The 23,869-nt window shown below is 56.2% G+C and overlaps 1 non-coding gene across 1 annotated transcript; it reads right to left on the minus strand.

The window, feature by feature from the left end:
• Nucleotides 1-488: 488 nt before the first annotated feature.
• On the minus strand, nt 489-560 carry TRNAQ-CUG (transfer RNA glutamine (anticodon CUG)). The gene has a single exon. It is a non-coding gene; the product is annotated as a tRNA-Gln (tRNA).
• Nucleotides 561-23,869: the final 23,309 nt, after the last annotated feature.

Below are 23,869 nucleotides of genomic sequence, written 5' to 3' on the forward strand. Positions count from 1 at the left end.
TGGGGCAGGGTTGTAGGAAGGAGTGAGAGGTGCAGGCTCTGGGGGTGGGAAGGAGTGTGTGGGAAAGGGTGCACCCCTCTGGGACGGAGTTTGGGGATAGGAGGGAGTGTAGGGCTGAGGATGAGGGATTCATGATGCAGGAGGGGGCTCAGGACTGGGGCAGAGTATCAGGGTTCAGAGGGAGCTCAGGGTTGGGGGTGTTGGAGAGGCTCAGGGCAGCCTGCACTAGGACTCTGGGGCAGCAGTTCTGCCCAGAATCCCTCTACTCCAGCAGCAGGAGCAGGCAGGGGACAGGCGCACGCTGCTTTTTGTCAGGCAGGGACGCAGCACGGCACATGCAGGGGGAAGGGTGGCAGGCAGGGGCCAGGGCCAGGGGAAGAGACCCAGCTCCAAATATTGCTGGAGCAGGGCCCCCAGCCCTGGATATTCCTGGAGCCCAAGCACCACAAATATATATAACCTGCCTCCTATGACCACAAGCCAACAGAAGGCCCCACTGAGATTTGAACTCAGATTACAGGATTCAGAGTCCTGAGTGCTGCCCATTACACCATGGGACCAGCTTACGCTGCCTTCTCTGCACATCGGTGACCCTCATGGGGCTGGCTTGTGTCAGGGGGCTCTTGGCCCTTTACTAAAACTTAGTATGTGTGTGTGTGGGGGGGTTGGTTGGCTAGTTCCCAGCACCAATAGAAGGGGGAAGGATCAATGGGAAATCAGGACCCTGAGACTGACAGTCCCCAGGGAAAATGGGGAGAAGCCAAAGCTCCAAGTTAGCCGCACTGACAGGCCAGGCAGTGTAATGAGGGAGTCACCAGGCCAGGGGGTCCTATCCTCCATGTGAGCTGGAACTGCCTGGGCGAGAGTGGGGCAGAGCTAAGGAGAGAGCAGGAGCCCGAGAAGAGTGGGGAGCAGAGCTGCACAGGTGTAGTGCCAGAAACTGCTGCATGTAGGAATTTGCAACCTGTAGCAGTTACTGATACCTGAGGTTGTTCTTATTTGCTGACTTGTCCTGATTGGCTAAAACTTGACAGTGGTTTCTCTAGCAAAGGCCAGTCCCTGGCCCCTTGGTCCAGTCTTCCTCCTTCATATCAGGCTAGGGTGACCAGATGTTAAGATGAAATATTGGGATGTGGGGGGGAGGACCAAAAAAAAAAAAAGCCAGTGGGCTCCCCCTGCCGCCAAGCAGAAGTGGCACAACCCTATCTCCAACCAATTATTGGCTCCAACCTCTGCTACACCCCCAGCTCCCCCATCCCTTCACTCCTGGGCCCAGCCTGGGCTCCGAGCTATGCAGCTGAACCATGATCTGGACCCCTCCTGCAGCTCCTTGGCAAGGGGTGAATCAGGCAGCTCCTGGAAGGAGCTTGTCCGCCCCACTTTTGTCTCCGACCCCCGCCCACCTGGGCCCTGCCTGCTCCGTGCTGCCCCCAGCCCCACTATGCTGCTCCGCAGGCTGCAGGGCTGGAGCAGCTTCTGCTCTGCTCCTGGCCATGGCATGGCCTGTGTGCAAACCTGTGGGGGAGGGGCGCTGCCTTCCCTCTCCAGGTCTGCAAGGGGAATGCAAAGCTGCCATTCCTGCGGGGGCGGGGCACTGCCTTCCCTCGCCAGCTCTGCGAGGGGACAGTGGAGACACCATTCCAGTGGGGACGGACCGCTGCTTTACTCCCCACCTCTGCCAGGAGATTGGGGAGCGGCCGTTCCAGCGAGGGCGGGGCGCTGCCTTCCTTCCCCAGCTCTGAGAGGGGATTGGGGAGCAGCTGTTCCAGTGGGGGCAGGGCGCTGGGTTCCCTCCCCAGCTCTGCGAGGGGACTGGGGAGCAGCCGTTCCTGCGGAGGCGGAGCGCTCAGTTCCCCTCTCAGCTATGTGAGGGGACTGGGATGTGGTCTTTCCTGTGGGGGCGGGGCACTGGCTCCCTTCCCAGCTCTGCCAGGGGACTGAGGAGCGCCAGTTCAAGCGAGGGAAAGGCGCAGCCTTCCCTGCCCAGCTCTGTGAGAGGACTGGGGAGTGGTCATTCTTGCAGGGGCGGGGTGCTGTGTTGCCTCCCCAGCTCTGTGAGGGGAATGGGGAGCAGCCGTTCCTGAGGGGGCGAGGCGCTGGGTTCCCCTCCCCAGCTCTGCCATGGGACTCAGCAGCAGCAGTTCAAGCAGGACGGGGTTAACTCTCCGGCTCTGCGACGGGACTGGGTAACGGCCGTTTCTGTGGGGGTGGGGCACTGGATTCCCTCCCCAGCTCTGCGAGGGGACTGGAGAGCAGCCATTCCTGCGGGAGCGGGGCGCTGGTTCCCCTTCCAGCTCTGTGAGAGGACTGGACAGCTGTCGTTCCTCCGGGATGGGGCGCTGGTTTCCCTTCCCAGCTCTGCAATGGGACTGGGGAATGGCCGTTTGTCACGGAGTGTGGGGGAGTCCATTCCGGCACCCCCTTCTTGGGACCCAGAGTGACTCTCAGCCAGCCTGTAAAACAGAAGGTTTATTGGATAACAGGAATCCAGGTTACAGCAGAGCTTGCAGGCACAGTCAAGACCCTTCAATCGAGTCCTTCTGGAGTTTCAGGGTGCTTGAGTACAGCATAGGATCCCCTGAATTCCCCTCACCCAGCCCAAAACCAAAACTGAACTGCCCCTCCTTCAGCCGGCCAATTCCTTTGTCCAACTTCCCAGGCCAAGGTGCTAACCCCCTCCCTCCTACCTGGCTCAAGTTACAGGCTTATAGATCCTTTCCCTCATCTAAAGACATCCCCAGATCTCCCATCCCCCACACAGACAGCCCCTACTCCATCACATCTCTCTCCCCTTTGAGACTGAACTGAGCAGGGTCACTCTGCCCAGTGACCTGGGGAAGTTCAGGGCCCCCTCTCCGGGACAACGCGTCCACTATCGGGTTGGCACTTCACTTCAAATGGACCACGTCCATGTCATAGTCCTGCAGGAGCAGGCTCCACCTCAGGAGCTTGGCGTTGGCTCCTTTCATCTGGTGCAGCCAGGTCAGGGGAGAGTGGTCGGTGTACACGGTGAAGTGTCGCCCAAAGAGATATGGCTCCAGTTTCTTAAGGGCCCACACTATTGCCAGGCATTCCTTCTTGATGGCTACTTAGTTCTGCTCCTGGGGTAGCAACTTCTTGCTCAGGTACACGATGGGGTGTCTCTCACCCTTTTCATCCTCCTGCCTTAACACCGCCCCCAGTCCCGTGTCTGAGGTGTCAGTGAACGTCATAAACGGCTTGTCAAAATCTGGGTTTGCCAGAACTGGGCCACTAACCAGAGCCTTCTTCAATGCCCGGAGAGCCTGCTGGCACTGCTCGGTCCAGACCAGCTTGTCTGGCTTCCCCTTCTTGCACAGCTCAGTGATGGGGCCGGCTATGGCGCTAAAGTGGGGCACGACCCTTCAATAGTACCCCGCCATCCCAATAAAGGCCTGGACCTGCTTTTTGGTTTGGGGAGCGGGCCAGTTTCTAATCACCTCCACATTGGCTGGTTCCGGCTTTAGGCAGCCGCTCCCCACCCGATGGCCCAGGTAAGATACTTCAGCCATCCCCACCTTGCACTTCTCAGCCTTTACAGTTAACCCAGCCTCCTGGAGTCGGTTCAGCACTTGTTTAACCTGGGACACGTGGTCCTCCCAGGTCTGGCTGAAGACGCAGATGTTGTCAATATACGCCATGGCAAAACTCTCCATCCCCCTCAGCAGCTGATCTACCAGGCGCTGGAAGGTGGCTGGCGCTCCCTTGAGGCCGAAGGACAGCTTCAGAAACTCGTAGAGCCCCAGAGGGGTGATAAAGGCTGATTTCAGCCTGGCATCTGCGTCCAGTGGCACTTGCCAGTAGCCCTTTGTAAGATCCATGGTGGTCAGGTACCGAGCACCTCCCAGCTTGTCTAGGAGCTCTTCAGGCCTGGGCATGGGGTAGGCATCAGATACGGTGATGGCATTGAGCTTTCGATAGTCCACAGAGTACCGGATTGACCCGTCCTTTTTGGAGACCAGCAGCACTGGCGAGGCCCAAGGGCTGGCAGACGGCTGGATCACCCCCAAAGCCAGAATGTCCCTGACCTCTCTTTTTAGGTCCTGGGCAGTTTTCCCAGTGACCCGAAAAGGGGAGCATCTTATAGGAGGATGTGACCCAGTCTCCACCCGGTGGACAGTCAAATTAGTGCATCCAGGCTGGTTAGAAAACAGCTGTTGGTATCGATGCAGCACCTCTCTCATCTCAGCGTGCTGGGCCAGGGTCAGCAGATCAGAGAGCGGAATCGCCTCCAGGGGGGAACCAGCTTTTGTCCCAGGGAATAGATCCACTAAAGGGTCATCTCCCTGCTCCTCCCAATGTCCACACACGGCCAACACCACATTCCCCCTGTCATAGTATGGCTTCATCATGTTCACATGGTACACTCGACGGTGATGTGACCAGTTCGACAGCTCCACCACATAGTTTATCTCATTTAGTTGCTTGATAACCTTGAAGGGCTCTTCCCAGGCAGCCTGAAGTTTGTTTTTCCTCACGGGGATGAGAACCATCACTTGATCCCCTGTGGTGAAGGCGCGGGCCAGCGCAGTGCGGTCATACCAGACCTTCTGCTTCCTCTGGTCTCAGGCCAGATTCTCCCTGGCCAGGCCCATGAGCTCAACCAGTCTTTACCGGAAGGTCAGGACATACTCCACCACTGACTCTCCCTCAGGAGTGGCCTTCCCCTCCCATTCGTCTCTCATCAGGTCCAGGGGCCCCCTTACCCGCCTTCCATACAACAGTTGGGAAGGCAAAAACCCGGTAGATTCCTGGGGTACCTCCCTGTACGCGAACAGCAGGTGAGGTAAGTACTTGTCCCAGACCTGCGGGTGCTGGTTCATAAATGTTTTTAGCATCATCTTCAGCGTCCCGTTGAACCTTTCCACCAGCCCCTTAGACTGGGCTTGATACGCTGAGGCCCAGTTATGCCGGACCCCACATTTTTCCCACAAGCACTGGAGCAGGGCCAACATGAAGTTGGACCCCTGGTCCGTTAAGACTTTCTTGGGGAACCCCACCCGGCTGAAAATTGTCAGCAGCGCATCTGCCACGGTGTCTGTTTCGATAGAGGACAAGGCCACCTCCTCGGGGTAGCGAGTGGCGAAATCCACCACCACCAGGATGTATTTCTTCCCCGACTGGGTCATCTTGCTGAGAGGTCCCACTATGTCCATGGTCACCTTCTGGAAAGATTCTTCTGTGATGGGTAAAGGCCTCAAAGCCGCTTTTCCCTTGTCCCGGGCCTTCCACATCCTCTGGCAGGGGTCACAGGATTGGCAGTACTGTCAGACATGGGTAAAGACCCCAGGCCAGTAAAAGTTCTGTAGCAGCCTCTGCCTGGTGCGCCGGATTCCCTGGTGCCCTGTGAGAGGGATGTCATGGGCCAGGTACAGTAGCTTGTGGAGAAACTTCTGGGGAACCACCAGCTGCCTCCTGATCCCCCATGACTCTACTTCCCCTGGGGGAGCCCATTGTCGGTACAGGAACCCCTTCTCCCACAGGAACATCTCCTTGCAACTTCTCCTCATGGTCTGTACCGCACTGATGTTAGCCTGGTCCCTGGGCTTCCGCAAGGAGGGTTCTTTCTGCAACTCGGCCTGGAACTCAGCAGCTAGGACAGGGATGGGGACCTGCTCTCTCTCGCTGGCTGGGTCTGATGCGGCAGCCTCTCTGAACCGTATCCCTGGGCGTTCCCCCCCCACACCAGGTTACGGTCCTGCACCTCGGGCAGAGTCCCTTCCTTGTTGTTGGGGCGCAGTGCCCTTCGCTGATTCTGACTGCCATTCACAACCAGGGCAATCTGGGTGTTACTTGGCCAGTCCTCGAGGTCCCCTTCCATTAACACATCCATGGACAAATGTGGGTGTACCCTCACGTCGTTGGGGCCCTCCCTGGCCCCCCACTTCAGGTGTACCCTCGCCACAGGCACCTTGAATGGGGTCCCACCCACGCCCTTCAGGGTCAAGTAGGTGTCGGGCACCATCCGATCTGAGGCCACCACCTCGGGCCGGGCGAGCGTCACCTCTGCACCCGTGTCCCAGTACCCAGTGACCTTCCTCCCGTATACCTCCAGGGAAACCAGGCACTCTTTCCGGAGGGGCAGCCCTGCGCCCACCCTGAAAACCAAAAACCCAGAGTCTGGAGCATCCAGCCCCCCAGAGGGGCTGACTTGGGGACCTCCTCCCTCCTTCACAGGTTGCATGCTGCCAGCCTCCCTTTCCTAGGAACGTTGCCCCTCCTCCGACTGGGTCTTTACTCAGTCAACCCTCTGCGGGTTGGGTCTGCTCAGTCTGTCCCTGAGCTTGGGGCACTGGGCCTGTATGTGGCCTCGTTGGCCACAATGATAGCAGCCCATGTCTCGTGGGACCCCTCGAGTGGGTCGGATGGACCTGACACTGAATGTTCCCCTTTGGTGGGGGTTATCCATAGGCCCCCGCTAGGAGGTCCCATGGTGACTCTCTCTCTGCATTGAGGCAGGCCTGCTCCTTCGAGACTCCTCCCTGTTGTCCCCTGCTCGACTGTCCACAAATTGGTCGGCCAGCTGGCCTGCGTGCTGTGGGTTCTCCAGCTTCTGGTCCATCAACCACAGCCTCAGGTCGGACTGGCACTGCTCTTACAGGTACTCTAGTATGAATAGGTCAAGCAGGTCCTCTTTAGTTTGGGCCCCAGCCGTCCATTTGCGGGCATACCCCTGCTCCCGATTGACCAGCTGTAGGTGTGTGACCTCACGGGTTTTACGCTGACTCTGGAACCTTTTCCGGTGCATCTCTGGAGTCAGCCCAAACTCCCGGAGCAGGGCCTGTTTGAACAGCTCATAGTCCCCTGCCTCTGCCTCTTTCAGTCAGCTGTACACCTCCACAGCTGTGGAATCCAGTAAGGAGGGTGAGAAATGAGATCCTGTCTGCAGGGTCAACCCTGTGCAGCTTGCAGGCATTCTAAAAGGCCGTTAGGAAGGTATCTATGTCCTCTCCCTCCTTACGTTGGGCCAGCAAGCCTTTATCAAAGTTCTTTGTAGGCTTGGGTCCCCCTTCACTCACCGCAGCCGGGGCCCCACTGCTCGCCAGCCAGGCCAGCTCCAGCTCATGTTTACGCTGTTTCTCCTTCTCCTCCAGCTCACGCTGGCGCTGGTTCTCCTCACGCTGGCGCTGGTTCGCCTCATGTTTACACTGGATACCCCGTTCCTTCAGTTCTTCCCTCCATAACTCGAGCTCTTCCCGTCTCAGCTCCCTGTCATATTCCAGCCAAATCCGCTCCACGGATGCCGAGCGCCACCGGGAGGATCCCCTGCTGGGGGGTGAGCTTTGCGAGGAGGATCCCCTGCTGGCCGGGGGGGTCACGGTGCCCTCGCTATTCTCTGGGATCCTCCTCTCCCTTCCCCTAGGCATAGGAAGGGGGGGTCTCGGGAAGCCCTCAGCTGCCGGCTGACCACTCCCAGCTGGGACAGACACTGGTGCCTGGGCTGCATCTGCCCAGTTGCTTCCCTCAGAAACAGGGCTCCGTCCATTCAAGCGGTCTCCCTCCTCCAGCCGGGCAATCAGCTGGTCTTTCGTGAGTCTCCCATTGCGCAGCCCCCTCTGCTTGCACAGCTCCACCAGGTCGCACTTGCGCAGCTGGGCATACATCTTCCTGCTGGCCACTCACAGGCCGGGGTGCTTGCCACTCCGCACAGTTTCCAGAGAGACCCCCAGTGCACCAGCCCTTCTTGAGGTCACCCCCCATCTGCCAGGGTCGAGCTGCAGACTCTTCCGCCCCTGGAACCACTCACTGCAATCCCCCGGGGGACCCTGTTACTGCAAAGTCCTTCTCACTGGGCACACACTCCCGGGGGTTAATCACCCCTAAAATTGTCCCTTCATTTCATTGCTCCCCAGTCACTTACTGCAGAAAGCGCCGTCCATGGGGTGCAGTATCTCCCGCTGCTGCCACCAGTTGTCACAGAGTGTGGGGGAGTCCGGTCCTGCACCCCTCTTCCTGGGACTCACAGTGACTCTCAGCCAGCCAGTAAAACAGAAGGTTTATTGGACAACAGGAACGCAGGTGACAGCAGAGCTTGTAGGCACAACCAGGACCCCTCAATCTGGTCCTTCTGGGGGTTCAGAGTGTTTTGTCCCCAGCTTGGGATTCCCTGAATTCCAACCACCCAGCCATAAAACTGAAACTGCCCAAACCCTCTCTAGTCAGTTCTCTGCCTTTCTCCACCTTCTCGGGCCAAGGTGTTGAACTCCCATCGCCCCTGCATCGCTCAGGTTACAGGCTCAGGTCCTGTCCCTCACCTAAAGTCACCCCCGGCTCTCCCACCCCCCACACAGACAGTTCATACTCCATCACAAGGGGCACCAGTAGAGCAGGGGGAATCCCAGGGGGCTATGGGTCGGGAGTGATGGGCACCAGCAGAGCTGTGAGTCTGGAGGTCAGGACTGGGGAGCTCAGCAGGGAGCCCAGGGGGCTGGAGGTCGGGAGTGAGGGGCACCGCCACAGCCCGAGGGAGCCTAGGGGGCGACGATGGGGCATGAGGTGCACCGGTAGAGCTGGATGAGTCCAGCGAACTGCTGGTTGGGAGTGAGGGGCACTGGTAGAGTTGGGGGAAGCTCAGGGGGCTGCGGGTCGGGAGTTAGGGGACCCCCTAGAGCTGGGGCAAGCCCAGGGGGCTGTGGGTAGGGAGTGAGGGGCACCAAAAGAGCTGTGAGTCTGGAGGTCAGGACTGGAACAGCAGGGGCTGCGGTCAGGATTGAGGGGCACAGGCAGTGCAGTGACTGGGGAGCTCAGCGGGGAGCTCAGGGGGCTGCAGGTCAGGAGTGATGGGCACCGGTAGAGCTGGGGGAAGCCCATGGGGCTGCGGGTTGGGAGTGAGGGGCACCGCTAGAGCTGGGGGGTGGCTAGGAGACTTCGGGTGGGAGTGAGGGGCACCAGCAGAGCTGTGAGTCTGGAGGTCAGGACTGGGATAGCAGGCCCTGCGGGTCGGGAGTGAAAGGCACCAACTGTGGGTCAAGAAGGAGGGTCGCCGGTAGAGCTTGGGGAAGCCCAGGGGGCTGCTGATTGGTAGTGAGGGGCACCGGCAGAGCTGAAAAGCTGGAGGTCAGGACTGGAGTAGGAGGGGCCGTGGGTCAGGAGTGAGGGGTACCGTCAGAGCTGGAGAGATCCCAGGGGGCTGCATGTCGGGAGTGAGAGGAACCAGCAGAGCTGAGAAGCTGGAGGTCAGGACTGGGATAGAGGGGCTGCAGGTCTGGAATGAGGGGCACCAGTAGAGCTGGGGGAATCCCAGTGGGCTGCGGGTCAGGAATGAGGGTCACCAGCAGAGCTTTGAGTCTGGACATCAGGACTGGGATAGCAGGGGCTACGGGTCGGGAGTGAGAGGTACCGATACAGGTGCTGAAGCCCAGCTCGCTGTGGGTCAGGAATGAGGGTCACCAGCAGAGCTGAGAGTCTGGAGGTCAGGACTGGGATAGCAGGGGCTGCGTGTCGGGAGTGAGATGCACCGTCTTTGGTGGAGGGAGCACAGGGGGCTGTGCTTCGGGAGTCAGGGGCACTGGTAGAGCTGGGGGAAGCCTAGGGTGCTGCGGGTCGGGGTTGAGGGGCATCGTCACAGCTGCGAGTGTGGAGTTCAGGACTGGGATAGCAGTGGGTGTGGGTCAGGAGCGTGGGACACTGGCAACGCAGTGACTTAGGAGCTCAGCGGGGAGTCCAGTGGGCTGCAAGTTGGGAGTGAGGAGCATCAACAGATCTATGAGTCCTGATGTCAGGACTGGAACAGCAGGGTCTGCGGGTCAGGAAAGAGGGACACCGGCAGAACTGTAAGTCTAGAGATTAGGACTGGGATACCAGGGGCTGCGGGTCAGGAGTAAGGGGCATCGTCCGAGCTGGAGGGAGCCCAGGGGGCTGCAGGTCGGGAGTGAGGGGTACTGGTAGAGCTGGAGGGAGTTCAGGGGGCTGCAGGTCGGAAGTGAGGGGCACTGCTAGAGATGGGACAAGCCCAGGGAACTCTGGGTCGGGAGTGAGGGACACCAGCAGAGCTGTGATTCTGGAGGTCAGGACTGGGATATCAGGGTCTGTGGGTCGGGAGTGAGGGGCACAGGCAGCGCAGTGAGTGGGGAGCTCAGCAGCGAGCTCAGCGGCATGTGGTTAAGGAGTCAGAGACACCAGTAGAGCTGGAGGGAGCCCAGGGGGCTGCGGGTTGGGAGTGAGGGGCACTGCTAGAGATGGGACAAGCCCAGGGAACTCTGGGTCGGGAGTGAGGGGCACCAGCAGAGCTGTGAGTCTGGAGGGCAGGACTGGGATAGCAGGGGCTGTGGGTCGGGAGTGAGGGGCACTGGCAGAGCACTGACTGTGGAGCTCAGAGCGGAGAACAGGGGGCTGAGGATCGGTAGTAAGGGGCACCGATAGAGCTGGAAGGAGCCCAGGGGGCTGAGGGTGCAGAGTGAGGGGAAGCAGAAGAGCTGTGAGTCTGGAGGTTAGGACTGGGATACAAGGGGCTGCAGGTCTGCAGTTAGAGACACTGTCAGAGCTGGAGGAAGCCCAGAGGGCTGCGGGTCGGGAGTGAGGGGCAACGACAGCGCAGTGACTTGGGAGATCAGCGGGGAGACCAGGGGGCTGTGGGTGGGGAGTGAGGGGCACCGATAGAGCTGGAGGAAGCCCAGGGGACTGCGGGTCGGGAGTGAGGGGCATCAGTGAAGCAGTGGGAATCACAGGGTTATGAGGAATGGGAGTGAGGGGCACGAACAGAGCTGTGAGTCAGGATTTTAGGACTGGGAAACCAGGTGCTGCATGTCGGGAGTGAGGGGCACGGTCAGAGCTGGAGGGAGCCCAGGGGGCTGCGGGTTGGGAGTGAGGGGCACCAGCAAAGCTGTGAGTCTGGAGGTCATGATTGGGACAGGAGGGGCTGCGAGTTAGGAGTTAGGGGCACCAGCAGCGCAGTGACTGGGGAGCTCAGTGGGGAGCCCAGGGGGGTGGAGGTCGGGAGTGAGGGGCACCAGCAAAGCTGTGAGTCTGGAGGTCATGATTGGGACAGGAGGGGCTGCGAGCTGGGAGTTAGGGGCACCAGCAGCGCAGTGACTGGGAAGCTCAGCGGGGAGCTCAGGGGGCTGCGGGTCGGGAGTGAGAAGCACCGGTAGAGCTGGTGGGTAGGGAGTGCGGGGCACCAAAAGAGCTGTGAGTCTGGAGGTCAGGACTGGGACAGCAGGGGCTGCGGTCAGGAGTGAGGGGCACAGGCAATGCAGTGACTGGGGAGCTCAGTGGGGAGCTCAGGGGGCTGCAGGTCAGGAGTGATGGGCACCAGTAGAGCTGGGGGAAGCCCATGGGGCTGCGGGTTGGGAGTGAGGGGCACCGCTAGAGCTGGGGGGTGGCTAGGAGACTTTGGGTGGGAGTGAGGGGCACCAGCAGAGCTGTGAGTCTGGAGGTCAGGACTGGGATAGCAGGCCCTGCGGGTCGGGAGTCAGAGGCACCAGTGGCTCTGTGACTGGTGAGCTCAGCTGAGAGCTCAAGGGGTTACAGGTCGGGAGTGAGGGGCATCAGCAGAGCTGCGATTCTGGAGGTCAAGACTTGGATACCTTGGATTGCAGGTCAGGAGTGAGGGGCACCAACTCTGGGTCAAGAAGGAGCGTCGCTGGTAGAGCTTGGGGAAGCCCAGGGGGCTGTTGATTGGTAGTGAGGGGCACCGGCAGAGCTGAAAAGCTGGAGGTCAGGACTGGAGTAGGAGGGGCCGTGGGTCAGGAGTGAGGGGTACCGTCAGAGCTGGAGAGATCCCAGGGGGCTGCATGTCGGGAGTGAGAGGAACCAGCAGAGCTGAGAAGCTGGAGGTCAGGACTGGGATAGAGGGGCTGCAGGTCTGGAATGAGGGGCACCAGTAGAGCTGGGGGAATCCCAGTGGGCTGCGGGTCAGGAATGAGGGTCACCAGCAGAGCTTTGAGTCTGGACGTCAGGACTGGGATAGCAGGGGCTGCAGGTCGGGAGTGAGAGGTACCGATACAGGTGCTGAAGCCCAGCTCGCTGTGGGTCAGGAATGAGGGTCACCAGCAGAGCTTTGAGTCTGGAGGTCAGGACTGGGATAACAGGGGCTGCAGTTCGGTAGTGAGATTCACCAGCAGAACTGAGAGTCTGGAGGTCAGGACTGGGATAGCAGGGGCTGCGTGTCGGGAGTGAGATGCAGCGTCTTTGCTGGAGGAAGCCCAGGGGGCTGTGCTTCGGGAGTCAGGGGCACTGGTAGAGCTGGGGGAAGCCTAGGGCGCTGCGGGTCGGGGTTGAGGGGCATCGTCACAGCTGCGAGTGTGGAGTTCAGGACTGGGATAGCAGTGGGTGTGGGTCAGGAGTGTGGGACACTGGCAACGCAGTGACTTAGGAGCTCAGGGGGGAGTCCAGTGGGCTTCAGGTCAGGAGTGAGGCGCATCAACAGATCTATGAGTCCTGATGTCAGGACTGGAACAGCAGGGACTGTGTGTCGGGAAAGAGGGACACCGGCAGAACTGTAAGTCTAGAGATTAGGACTGGGATACCAGGGGCTGCGGGTCAGGAGTAAGGGGCATCGTCCGATCTGGAGGGAGCCCAGGGAGCTGCAGGTCGGGAGTGAGGGGCACCGCTGCAGCTGGGGGGAAACCAGGGGGCTGCGGGTCGGGAGTGACGGGTACCGCTACAGCTGGGGTGAACCCAGTGGGCTGCAGGTCGGGAGTGAGGGGCACCAGTGGAGCTGTGAATCTGGAGTTCACGATTGGGATACCAAGTGCTGAGGGTCGGGAGCGAGGGGCATGGGCAGCGTAGTGACTGGGGAGGTCAGCTTGGAGCCCAGGGAGCTACGAGTCGGGAGTGAGGGGCACCAGCAGAGCTGTGAGTCAGGAGGTCAGGAGTGGGAAATCATCCAAACTGATGGTAAGTGATACCCAGCTGAGCCCATGGCCAGTATGTCCTGCTCCATCCACAGCCCGGCTAGGAGCCAGGACTCCTAGTTCTTATCCCCAGCTCTGGGAGGGCAGTGCAATGTAGTGGTTAGAGCAGGGGAGGCTTGGAGCCAGGCATGGGCAGCGAGTAGAAGTGGCCAGGGGTGGCACCTGACCCATGCTCCACTGAGGCCCTGTTCCCAGTTGTCCTCTCCCCCTCAAGGCGCCATCCACACTCTACCCTGTCCCAAGTTCCCATTCGCCCACATGGAGCTGTGGGGTGAGGACCCAGGGGTGCAAACGTCAGGCAGGCAGGTGGGGGCCTTGGGGTAGGGGGCGAAGGGGCACAAGTGGCAGGGCCTTTGGGGAAGAGACATGAGAGGCAGGCAGAGGGGGTCAAGGGAGTGGAACAAAGGGGGCCTGAGGGTGGAGTGTGGGCGGGGCTGAAGGGGGAGTGTGGGGGGGCTTCGGCAGGAGGAGGCTGAGTGGGAGTAGGCCTTGGGGCAAGGCTGCAGTCCAGAAGCGCCCAGCCTCCCCAAATGGAGGAGTCCCAAGCTGCCCATGGAGCCAGGACTCCTGGATTCTATTCCTGGCTGTCTCACAGACTCCCAATTGGAGCTGGTGCAGGCCATATCGCCCTCCCTGTTGCCTCAGTTTCCCCATGTGTGAGACAGGTACCAGTGTGAATGAAGGCAAAGCTGTGGAGAATCTAGTCCCTTCTCCTGGTGGCTCCTTGGTGGCCCTGGGTAAGCAGCCAACTGCTCCAGACCCTGGATCCCGTCTAGGCAGACCGGGGTCGAGGGCCGGATCTGGGCAATGGAAAAAAGAAACGCACCCTTATCTGACCCCACCCCAGGGGACATGGCAGGGAGGTTGGTGTTGCAGGAGGCAGGGAGTCCTGCAGCCCTCGCAGGGGAGAAGGGGGGCGATTCCCCTGCTTGACTGCTTATGGCGTTGGTGGGGCGGGGGGACTGGGGGATTGTGGTCTCATCCCAGTGGGGCTGGAGATGGAGCATGGCCTGCTGGGAGCTGACGTCTCCTCTGTATGTGGGAGGGTGACACTGAGCCAAATTGTGGGACCCCTGCCCCCCCCCGGGACAAGGAAGGGGCCTCAGCCTTGCCCGCTCTTCTCTCTTTTACCAGGATCTGCCCAAGCAACTGAACCAGCCCAGGCCCCACCTTCCTCAACGCCAGCAGCTTCCAATTCTGGGGAGTGAATTGGCCGGGGAGTGTGGGCCTCTCAAGCCCACCCCGGGGAGCAGGGGCCAGGGCACTAGGGGGGCAAGGGCTGTGATGGGGAAGGTGGAGTTGGAGAGATGTCAGGGGGTGAAGCTGGGACTCAGGCAGGGAATGGGGCAAGAAAGTGTAGCGGGGGGATGTGACAGGGGTGGGAGCTGGGGAGGAGGGGATACAGCTGCGGGGAGGACTGGGCAGACCGTAGGGGGGGCTGCTCAGAGGCAGTAGCATGGGGGAGAGGCAGGGCGGGAGCTGGGGGAGAGAGGACACAGCCGGGGGGAGGACTGGGCAGACCGTAGGTGGTGCTGCTCAGAGGCAGTAGCATGTGGGGGGGCAGGGCGGGAGCTGGTGGAGGGGATACAGCCGGGGGGAGGACTGGGCATACCATAGGGGGGGCTGGGCAGAGGCAGTAGCATGGAGGTGTTGGTGTCACTAGGCATAAATCTAGGCCTCAGTGAACCAAAGCTCCTCCATGTTGAACTCTACTTGATCTAGAGAGCTAGCAGCTGTGAAATTAAATGTGTAACAGTAAGTTATCAGTTGCAGCACAGCTAAAACTGGTCTAAAGCAGTAATGATAAGGCCTGTGCACCTTTAGCAGAAGGACAAGAAAACTCGCAGAAGGAAAACTCATTAACGAGCTGCCACTGCCAGGATTACTTAATGCACTTGCCTCTACGTAACTGCTACAGGGGGAGGAAGGAGGAGGAGGGGGCGAAGAAGAAAGAGGAAAAAAACTTATAAAAAGGGAAAACCCGCTTGTGTAGTGGTGCATGATTTGAGGCGTTAGTCTCCTTGCACCGCTTTGAGATCTCAAATAAACTTTGCTTGCTTCCCACCCTGATGTGTGTTCATTGGCGGTTCGCACTCTGAGCAATGAACCACTGTTACTTGCCTCGGGCACCCTCTGTGTCAGCAACAGTTCTTGGAGTCCCTGGGTGGGCTCGAGGCTAAAATTAGCCTTGCCCGGATCCCTTCTGGTGATCAATGGATCTCGGCGACTACCGAGGCCCAGTGCACACCGGTGACTTCACCGGGGGCCTCGACGGAAACGCAGTTCGACCGACCCTGGAGGGCACAACGGTGCAACATGCTTGAGTAGTGGAGAAGCAGTTGTGGGTGATGGTGAGGAACCAGTCCCTTGGATAAGGTAGGAACAGTCCAGTAGTGTGAACTTTTGCCTGAGGCTGGGGACGCCCAGTCATTGTAATTAGAGGCTGGGGATGCCCAGTCATTGTAATTCCCATTAGACAATAGAGCGTCATATAATGGGTCAAGGGCACGGTATGGGGTGCCAGGTACAGTGTACAACCTTAGAATGCATTCTAGTGAATTGGAAGGTGTTTGGTTCGGATCCAATGACTAAGCATAAACTGAAAAAAAGGCAAAGCAAGATCAGATGCAGAGTGGTACTGGGGGCCAGTGTGAGTGACTGTTACCGGCAGACGCCCAGAGTACCCTGTGAAGCAGAAGCTGGTGACCAGGACTGCTCTAACGCAAGCCCGGTAACTAGTGGATCTCTAGGAGGTCCGACCCATGGTGGGCTGACTCGGCCTGGCATCGTCCGCTGAGGAAGCTACCTGGGTCTAGGAGTGTGTGTACCCATCTTCCCTTCCCCTTTCCTTTCCGTGTGGGCTACTGACAGTCTGATCATCTCACTGGATGCAATCAGAGTAAGCGGCGCCGTCTCCCAGAGACTCGCCGACGCTCTTTGCTGAAGGGAGGTGTAGGAGGGTCGTGGCCATCCTCGTTAGCCTCTCCTGTGTGAGTACCCTGTAGGGAAAAATCCTTAGTTTACGAGGCTAGCGCGGACAGGGCACCCTCCCTGTGTGTGTAAGTGGAAAATGGGTGGGGGGACAGTCTAAACATTCCCCCTCACCCCCTAAGGGTACCCCAGCATATTACATGTACGTACATTATGGTTCATCAACCTGCAGGTATTTAGAGAATTGGAATATTTACATCTAAACAATGCCCACTAGAAGGTACTTCAATCTAGATAAGATCATACATCTAAGAGGAGCGTTTAATCACCAAAAAGCCCTGACACAGCATGAACAAATTTGTCTGTTGAGGAAAGGAACGGGTTAATTTGAAATTCAGCTTGGACCAGGGATAAAAAGAAAGTTGCTCTGCGTTTAAGGTCAAGAATCAACACAGAATATGCTAAGTACAAAGAAAAACTGCTTTCGGCCCCAGCTGGCTGTGGAAAAAGGAAAATTGACAGAGGCGAACCAAAGGCAATATAAGTTACAGAACTGAGATTACATTTGCAAAGCTTAACTGTCCAGTAAGATCCAACAGTGTGCCTTTGTGACCCCGGAGCCGGTGTGGCTTGGTGACACCAAAGAAGCCACAGGCAGCTGATCTGGGCTGGAATCTCTGAAAGAGACGCTGCAGGAGATTCCAGGTGTAAGAGAACAGCCCTCCCAAGAGCAGAAGCATATTGGAAATTCTGGACAAGCTGTATACAGGATAATCTCCCGTCCACCTCTCTCCCTTCTCTGAACATTATATACAGAAGTGGCCAGTCTGGACGTAGGTGGGTGAGTATGAAAGGGGCTTCAGGCTTGGGGCATTAATGTTTTCCTGAGTGATGTGGGAGCGTTCCCAACACTCTCCATTGTTTTATTTTTTTATTAATGGAGCTTTAAAAATTCAGCTTTATAGTGTGTTTTCTTTATCTTCTCCCAATGATCCTGTAGTGTCAGCCTGATCACCTGACATGAGGGATAGATTGGTAACAGAAATTTGTCACAGTTTGGTGAACAGTTAAGAAGGGGGGAACCCTGCAGCATTTAAACCATCTTTTTTTTAACCCTTGTTATTTTATGTTTGCTTTGCTTGGTACTGTTGGTGTTATATGTTGAGAACTGCATGATGAAAAGTGAGCCCTAATAGGATAAGGAAACGCTATTTGGTTCTGGTTCTGTTCTGTGTAACCGGTTACTGTTGTTTTTCTGCTCTGTTCATTTGGGCTTTAGGAGTGTAGGCAGAACTGAACCTCTGGTTCGTAATTCCTCGGAGTGGAAGCCATGCGTGCTAGGAAGCTCTGAGGTCGAATTGAGATCCTTCTGTCCTGTCCTCTGTAGCAGTCAGTGTATAGAACTGGGAAAGCCTGGCTTAGACTGTAATTCCCTCTGCTCTGTGTAATTCTCTTTTCAGTTTAAGTGTCAGCAGACAGATGGACGGGTGTCTGGGTAAACCCTCTAAAGGGGTTTGGATTATATGTTAAGTAAATGGCCTTTGCCCAATGGGCCATGTGTTTTTTGTCCAGGTGACAAGCCTCATGAGGGAGGACTTGGGTAGTCTTGTGAGTAAGAATGTTTAAGGGAAGAGACCAGGAGGGGTGGGGGCTAGTTGAGAAGCCCATCCTCCTAGCTAAACTGGTAGTGGAACAAGTTGGTGCCCATGGAAGGGACGGTTCAGCAAGAAAAGCAGGATCGGGCCCAGGTGGGCAGGCAACAGACAGAGAGATTGGAAAACAGATTGGAAAACTTTAAGGGTGTAGTGGAAGGAAGGAGTCAGTAAGTGTAAGCATGGGGATTTCAAATACCCAGGACTTACTTGGAATGGTGAGTTAAGTTGATAAAAGTGGATGTTGGGAGACAAGCAAGTGATTTAAGGGAGAGTGAGAAGTGAACTCTGTAGTTGCTGGAGGGAACAGCAGTTGAACTTTGTAAAAAGGCTAAATAAAAGAAGTCTTGGTGTCTGTGAAATGTTTGTAAATAAATTCAGGCAAATAAATCACTGGATTGCAATCATTTGGTTTGGCTATGAACAATTTAGTTAAATTAGCTGAAGAATGTATACAGTGTTATGTAATTGAAAACCTGGGCTGCCTATGAAACAAATACAAGAAAATATGGGGTAATTCCTCTGTTTTGCCTGAAGTCAACATGGGTATTTGTATATTTCAAGCGATGATTGTCTGCCCAGAAGGGGTGGGTAGACCTCTGTTGTTCTTTTTTTTTTTTGTCTTTCAGATAACCAGAGAAAACTGATGCCAGCTGAACAGCATTCAACGTACCATGCATTTACTGGCACAATAGGAATTATGTTTTGTGTTCTATGTTCTGTCTTGTGGTGTTTGTCTTGTGGCTGGAATTGTTGTGTTTAATATTTTTATAAAATAGTCTAGTTTAAAATCAAGCAAAAAGGTTAAATTAAAATGCAGATACTCGTCTTGTTCAACTTGGAATACAAAGTGTTTGGATAAATCAGGAGAATGTGATATACTAAAGTCTAATGCATTTCCTTAAGTAAGAAACAGAAACTTCTTTGGCCAAATTGTTAATTGCAAAAATTGTTGTTAAAATTTGCATACCAACAGTCTTTGGAAGCAAAGACATGAAAAGTTAACCCACTCCCCACATTGTACATGGGATCTTTCTGGCTACCTCAGATTTCTAGCCAGGGGGCTGGTGATGGTCGAAAGCTATTGGACTAGAGGTTGAATTGAATGAACTCCTCAAATCGGGTGTGCTTGTTCTAGTTTGTTGCTCCAAAGTTCTATAATAAGGTTATTTTAGTGAAAGGGTGTGTGTGGCATATATTGAATAATAAGACTAATGTACTGCATAATGGCAATGTTTGTGTGTTCATTGTTGGAAAAAGGTGTATAAGTGAAAAGTGGAAGTTTCCTTTGTAGGTTTAAAGAAGCCAAGAAGGGAAAAAGGAGAAAGAATAGAATAAGTTAAATGGAAAACAAATTAACTAGCAAGCTCAGGCTATTGATAAGACACTGACTCCATTCAAGGACACTGCTCACCGTTAAAACTTGGCTAACAACCAGGAAAAGGAGGGCTTGAATTTGCCCATGCAGCTATAAGGTTTGCAAGACACTGTTGGCACTAATGAAATGTGTTAGGTTTCTTTTCTCACAGGTAAAGAAGTGCTACTCAAAGACCCTAGCAGCCCTGCCACTCCTTGAAACCAGGAAACTGGATTGATGTAAAGGTCCACCAACGAAAGACTGCCTTGGCTCCACGCTGGAAAGGCCCTTATTAAGTCCTGCTGACTACCAACACCACTGTGAAGTGTCAAAGACTGACTGCCTGTACCCATGATTCTCACTGCAAAAAGACCCCTCCACATCGGGAGAATTCTCCTACTGTTGATTAGCCTATTTCTCCTTCTAGCTCCACTGTGCTTTCTGGACAGCAGGGAAAAAGTACAAGATGAAGTGCTAGTAACATCTCCCTTCTCCACGGACAGATCTACTGTGCCCTTGAATTTTTCTAGAAAAAGCAAAATCATTACAGGGTGATGTACTGGTAACCTCCCCCCTGTAGGATGCTGAAACACGACTGTTCTGGGGAAGAAGATGGAACACTCAGAAATTACCAAAGTCCAGGAATTCCTGACTAGAAAGGACATTAAGAACTGACCCTGGTGAAGAAACAAAGAATTAAACACTGGCGGGAGGACATTTGTGGGACCCATGCTTGGGAATGTGGTATTTATTGGAACTTGGGGTTTATTCTACAACCTGCGCCCTGTGTCCTGGAGAGTGACTAACAATGTAACCCCCCCTCCTATGCTATTAATGTAGATGCCTTTTGAAAGTGCCTGAGAATAGTTAAATAAGAGGTGTCTTATAGTACTACATCAAGGAAAGTTGGTCTTGAATATCACTGAGGCTGGGAAGGCATTGCAGTGGGATCTAGTATGTTTAGGAATTTGGGATTTCCTGAATGACCAGCTGATGGCCATTCGGAGTGACCTTGAGTACCAAACTTGGCCCACTGCCCTTACAGATGCATCAGAAATACCATGTGATCTGTGATCATGGAGACATATGTGGACACTTCCTGGGTGGAAGTGTGGCTTCCCAGGGCGGTGTGCGAGCCCTTATAGGGGATGAATGCTGTACTTATGTCCCAGAAAATGCACAGGATATTAACAAGCACATCCTGTCAGCCAAACAGGCTTTTGAACAGTGGAAGGCCTAAAAAGGGAAACCTACTATTTCTGATTCCCTTTGGGACTGGTTACCCAACCTGGGGGGACTAGGGGGAGGCATTGTTCGCCTCCTGCTCACTGGTGTGGTGTTGTGTATCGTTACTCTCCTCTTGTTTGCTTGCTGTAAAGCACTCCTACATATAATTTGTACCTCCCGTTCCCCAGGAAATCCCGCTATACTCCCTCATTAATGACCCCAGCACCCTAGAGCTTAAACGCTTTTTGTCCTCAAAGTATGAGAAAACTCAACCAAAAGTTTGTTGAGTATTCTCAAAGGAGGGAGTTGTTGGTGTCACTAGGCATAAATCTAGGCCTCAGTGAACCAAAGCTCCTCCATGTTGAACTCTACTTCATCTAGAAAGCTAGCAGCTGTGAAATTAAATGTGTAACAGTAAGTAATCAGTTGCAGCACAGCTAAAACCGGTCTAATGCAGTGGCGATAAGGCCTGTGCACCTTTAGCAGAAGGACAAGATAACTGGCAGAAGGAAAACTTACTAACGAGCTGCTGCGGCCAAGATTACTTAATGCACCTGCGCTTACGTAACTGCTATGGGGGGAGGAAGGAGGAGGAGGAGGCGAGGGGGAGAAAGAGAAAAAAAAATTTATAAAAAGGGAAAAGCCGCTTGTGTATAGGTGCACGATTTGAGGCGTTGGTCTCCTTGCACCACTTTGAGATCTCAAAAAAACTTTGCTTGCTTCTCCACCCTGGTGTGTGTTCATTGGAGCTTTGCACTCTGGGCAACGAACCACTGTTGCTTGCCTCGAGCACCCTCTGTGTCAGCAACACCGCCCCCGCAGCAAACGACCGCTCCCCAGTCCCCTTGCAGAGCCGGGGAGGGAACCCATCACCTCGCCCTTGCTGGAACGGCCGCTCTCCAGTTCCCTGGCAGAGCTGGAGAGGGAAGGCAGCACCCTGCTCCCGCAGGAAGGGTCTTTTCCAATATCCTAGCAGAGCTGGGCAGGGAAGGCAGCGTCCTGCTGTAACAGGAAAGACAACTGCCCAGTCCCCTGGCAAAGCTGGGGAGAGAAGTCAGAGCCCCGCCCACACTGGAACGGCCACTCCCCAGTGCCCTTGGGGAGCTGGGAAGGGAAAAGAGCTCCCCGCACTCGCTGGAACGGCCGCTCCACAGTCTCCTTGCAGAGCTGGGGTAGGGAAGGAAGCGCCCTGCCCCAGCATCAATGGCCGCTACCCAGTTCCCTCGCAGAGCCGGGGAGAGAACCCAGAGTCCCGCCCCCGCAGGAACGGCCGCTCCCCAGTTCCCTGTCAGAGCTGGGGAGGAAATTCAGCGCCGCACCCCCGCTGGAATGACCAGTCCCCAGTCCGCTGGCATAGATGGGAGAGGAAACCAGCCCCACTCCCCCACTTGAGCAAGCGCTCCCCAGTCCCCTCCCAGAGCCAGGGAGGGAAGGTAGCCCCCGCCCTCACTGGAACGGCCCCTCTCCAATCCCCTTGCAGAGCCGGGGAGAGAACCCAGTGCCCCACCCCAGAAGGAACGGCCGCTTCCCAGTCCCCTTGCAGAGCCGAGGAGGGATTAAAGCACCCGGCCCCTGTGGCTATGGCCGCTGCCCAGTTCCCTCGCAGAGACAGGGAGGGAATCCAGCGCCCCTCCCTCGCTGGAACAGCCGCTCCCCAGTCCATTGGCAAAGGTATGGAGGGAACCCAGTGCCCCACCCCCACTCGAACGGCCGCTGTCCAGTCCCGTCGTAGAGCCAGAGAGGGAACGCAGAGCCCCACCCCCACAGGAATGGCTGCTCCCAGTCCCCTGGCAGAGCTGGGAAGGGAAAGGACCACCCCACCCCTGCAGGAACAACCGCACCCCAGTCCCCTGGCAGAGCTGGGGAGGGAAACCAGCGCCTCGCCCCCGAGGAAAGGCCCCTCCCCAGTCCCCTTGCAGTGGGGAGGAGGGAAGGCAGCTCCCCACCACTGCTAGAACGGCCCCTCCCAAGTCCACTCGCAGAGCTGGGGAGGGTAACCGAGCCCCCCAACCCTGCTGGAAAAGCAGCTCTCCAGTCCCCTTGCAGAGCTGGGGAGGGGAACACAGGGCCCTGCCCCTGCAGGAACAGCCACTCCCAGTCTCCTCACAGAGCTGGGGAGGGAAGGCAGCGATACACCCTCATAGGAAAGCCCGCTCCCCAGTCCGCTGGCAAAGATGGTGAGGGAAACCAGCGCCCGTCCCTTGCTGAAATGGCCACTCCCCAGTCCCTTCTTAGAGCAGGGGAGGGAAGGCAGCTCCCCGCCCCCTCAGGAATGACCATTTCACAATCACCTCGCAGGGCTGGGGAGTGATCCCAGCGACCCGCCCCCACAGGAATGGCAGCTGCCCAGTCCCATGCCAAAGTTGGGGAGGGACGTCAAAGCCCCGCCCCCACTGGAACGGCCACTCCCCAGTCCCCTGGCAGAGCTGGAAGGGAAGGAAGCGCCCCACTCTTGCTGGAACGGCCACTTCCGAGTTCCCTCGCAGAGGTGGGGAGGGAACCTAGCGCCCCTCCCCCACAGGAGAAGCCGCTTCCCAGTTCCCTGTCAGAGCTGGGGAGGGAAGGCAGCTCCCCGCTCATGCAGGAAACGGCGCTCCGCAGTCCCGTGTCAGAGCTGGGGAGGGAATCCAGCTCCCCACTGGAGCGGCTGCATCCTAGTCTCCTAGCAAAGTCGGGGAGGGAAGGTTGCGCCTTGCCCCCACTGGAAGGAGCTCTCCCAAGTCCACTTGCAGAGATGAGATGGGAACCCAGTGCCTCACCTCCACTGGAATGGGCACTCCCCAATCCAGTGGCAGAGCTGGGAAGGGAACCCAGCGCCCCACCCCCAGAGGAACGACAGCAGCCAAGTTCCCTCACAGAGCTGGGAAGGGAACCCAGCCCCCAGCCCCGGCATGAACGGCCGCTTCCCAGTCCCCTCGCAGAGCTGGGGAGGGAAGGCAGCGCCCCACCTGTGACGATGCAGTTCTGGCGGTACCCAACTGAGAGTGCCAATTCAGGACCAATTGCTCAAACAGGACAGTTACAGCCCTAGGCTGGGGTTTTTCCATCTCTAAGGCAAACCAAATCATCCAGACAAAAAGGACTTCAGTTTCACCCCACTGGCTAACCACAAGTCACACAAGCTATTTCCTTAGACACTCCAGTCTCCCAGTATCACCACTGGCACCACTCGTTCTGGAGATGAATGGTTATGAAAACCAACACCCCAGTAAAAGAACAAGGTTCTCTCGATCCCAAAGGACCAAGCCCCAGAACCAGGTCAATATACACATCAGATCTTACCCACAAATCACGCTGTTGCCAATCCTTTAGAATCTAAATCTAAAGGTTTATTCATAAAGGGAAAAAGATAGAGATGAGAGTTAGAATTGGTTAAAAGGAATCAATTCCATACAGTAATGGCAAAGTTCTTAGTTCAGGCTTGTAGCAGTGATGGAGTAAACTGCAGGTTCAAATCAAGTCTCTGGAGAACATCCCCCGCTGGGATGGGTCATCAGTCCCTTGTGGAGAGCTTCAGTTTGTAGCAAAGTCCCTCCAGAGGTAGGAAGCAAGATTGAAGATAAGATGGAGATGAGGCATCAGCCTTATATAGGCTCTTCCAGATGTAAGAACACTTCTTTGTTCTTACTGTGGAAAATTACAGCAAAATGGAGTTTGGAGTCACATGGGCAAATCCCTGAGTACTTTGCTGAGTTACAAGGCGAATCTGCCTCCTCTCAATGGGTCAATTGTGTAGCTGATGGTACTTAATGGGCCATAAAGAAGGCTAAGCAGAGCTAACACCAACTTCTCTGGGGTGTTTCCCAGAACTGCAGCACCAATTTGAAATA

The sequence above is a fragment of the Gopherus flavomarginatus genome, chromosome 6, assembly GCF_025201925.1.
Source record: "Gopherus flavomarginatus isolate rGopFla2 chromosome 6, rGopFla2.mat.asm, whole genome shotgun sequence".
NCBI classification, from domain to species: Eukaryota; Metazoa; Chordata; order Testudines; family Testudinidae; genus Gopherus; species Gopherus flavomarginatus.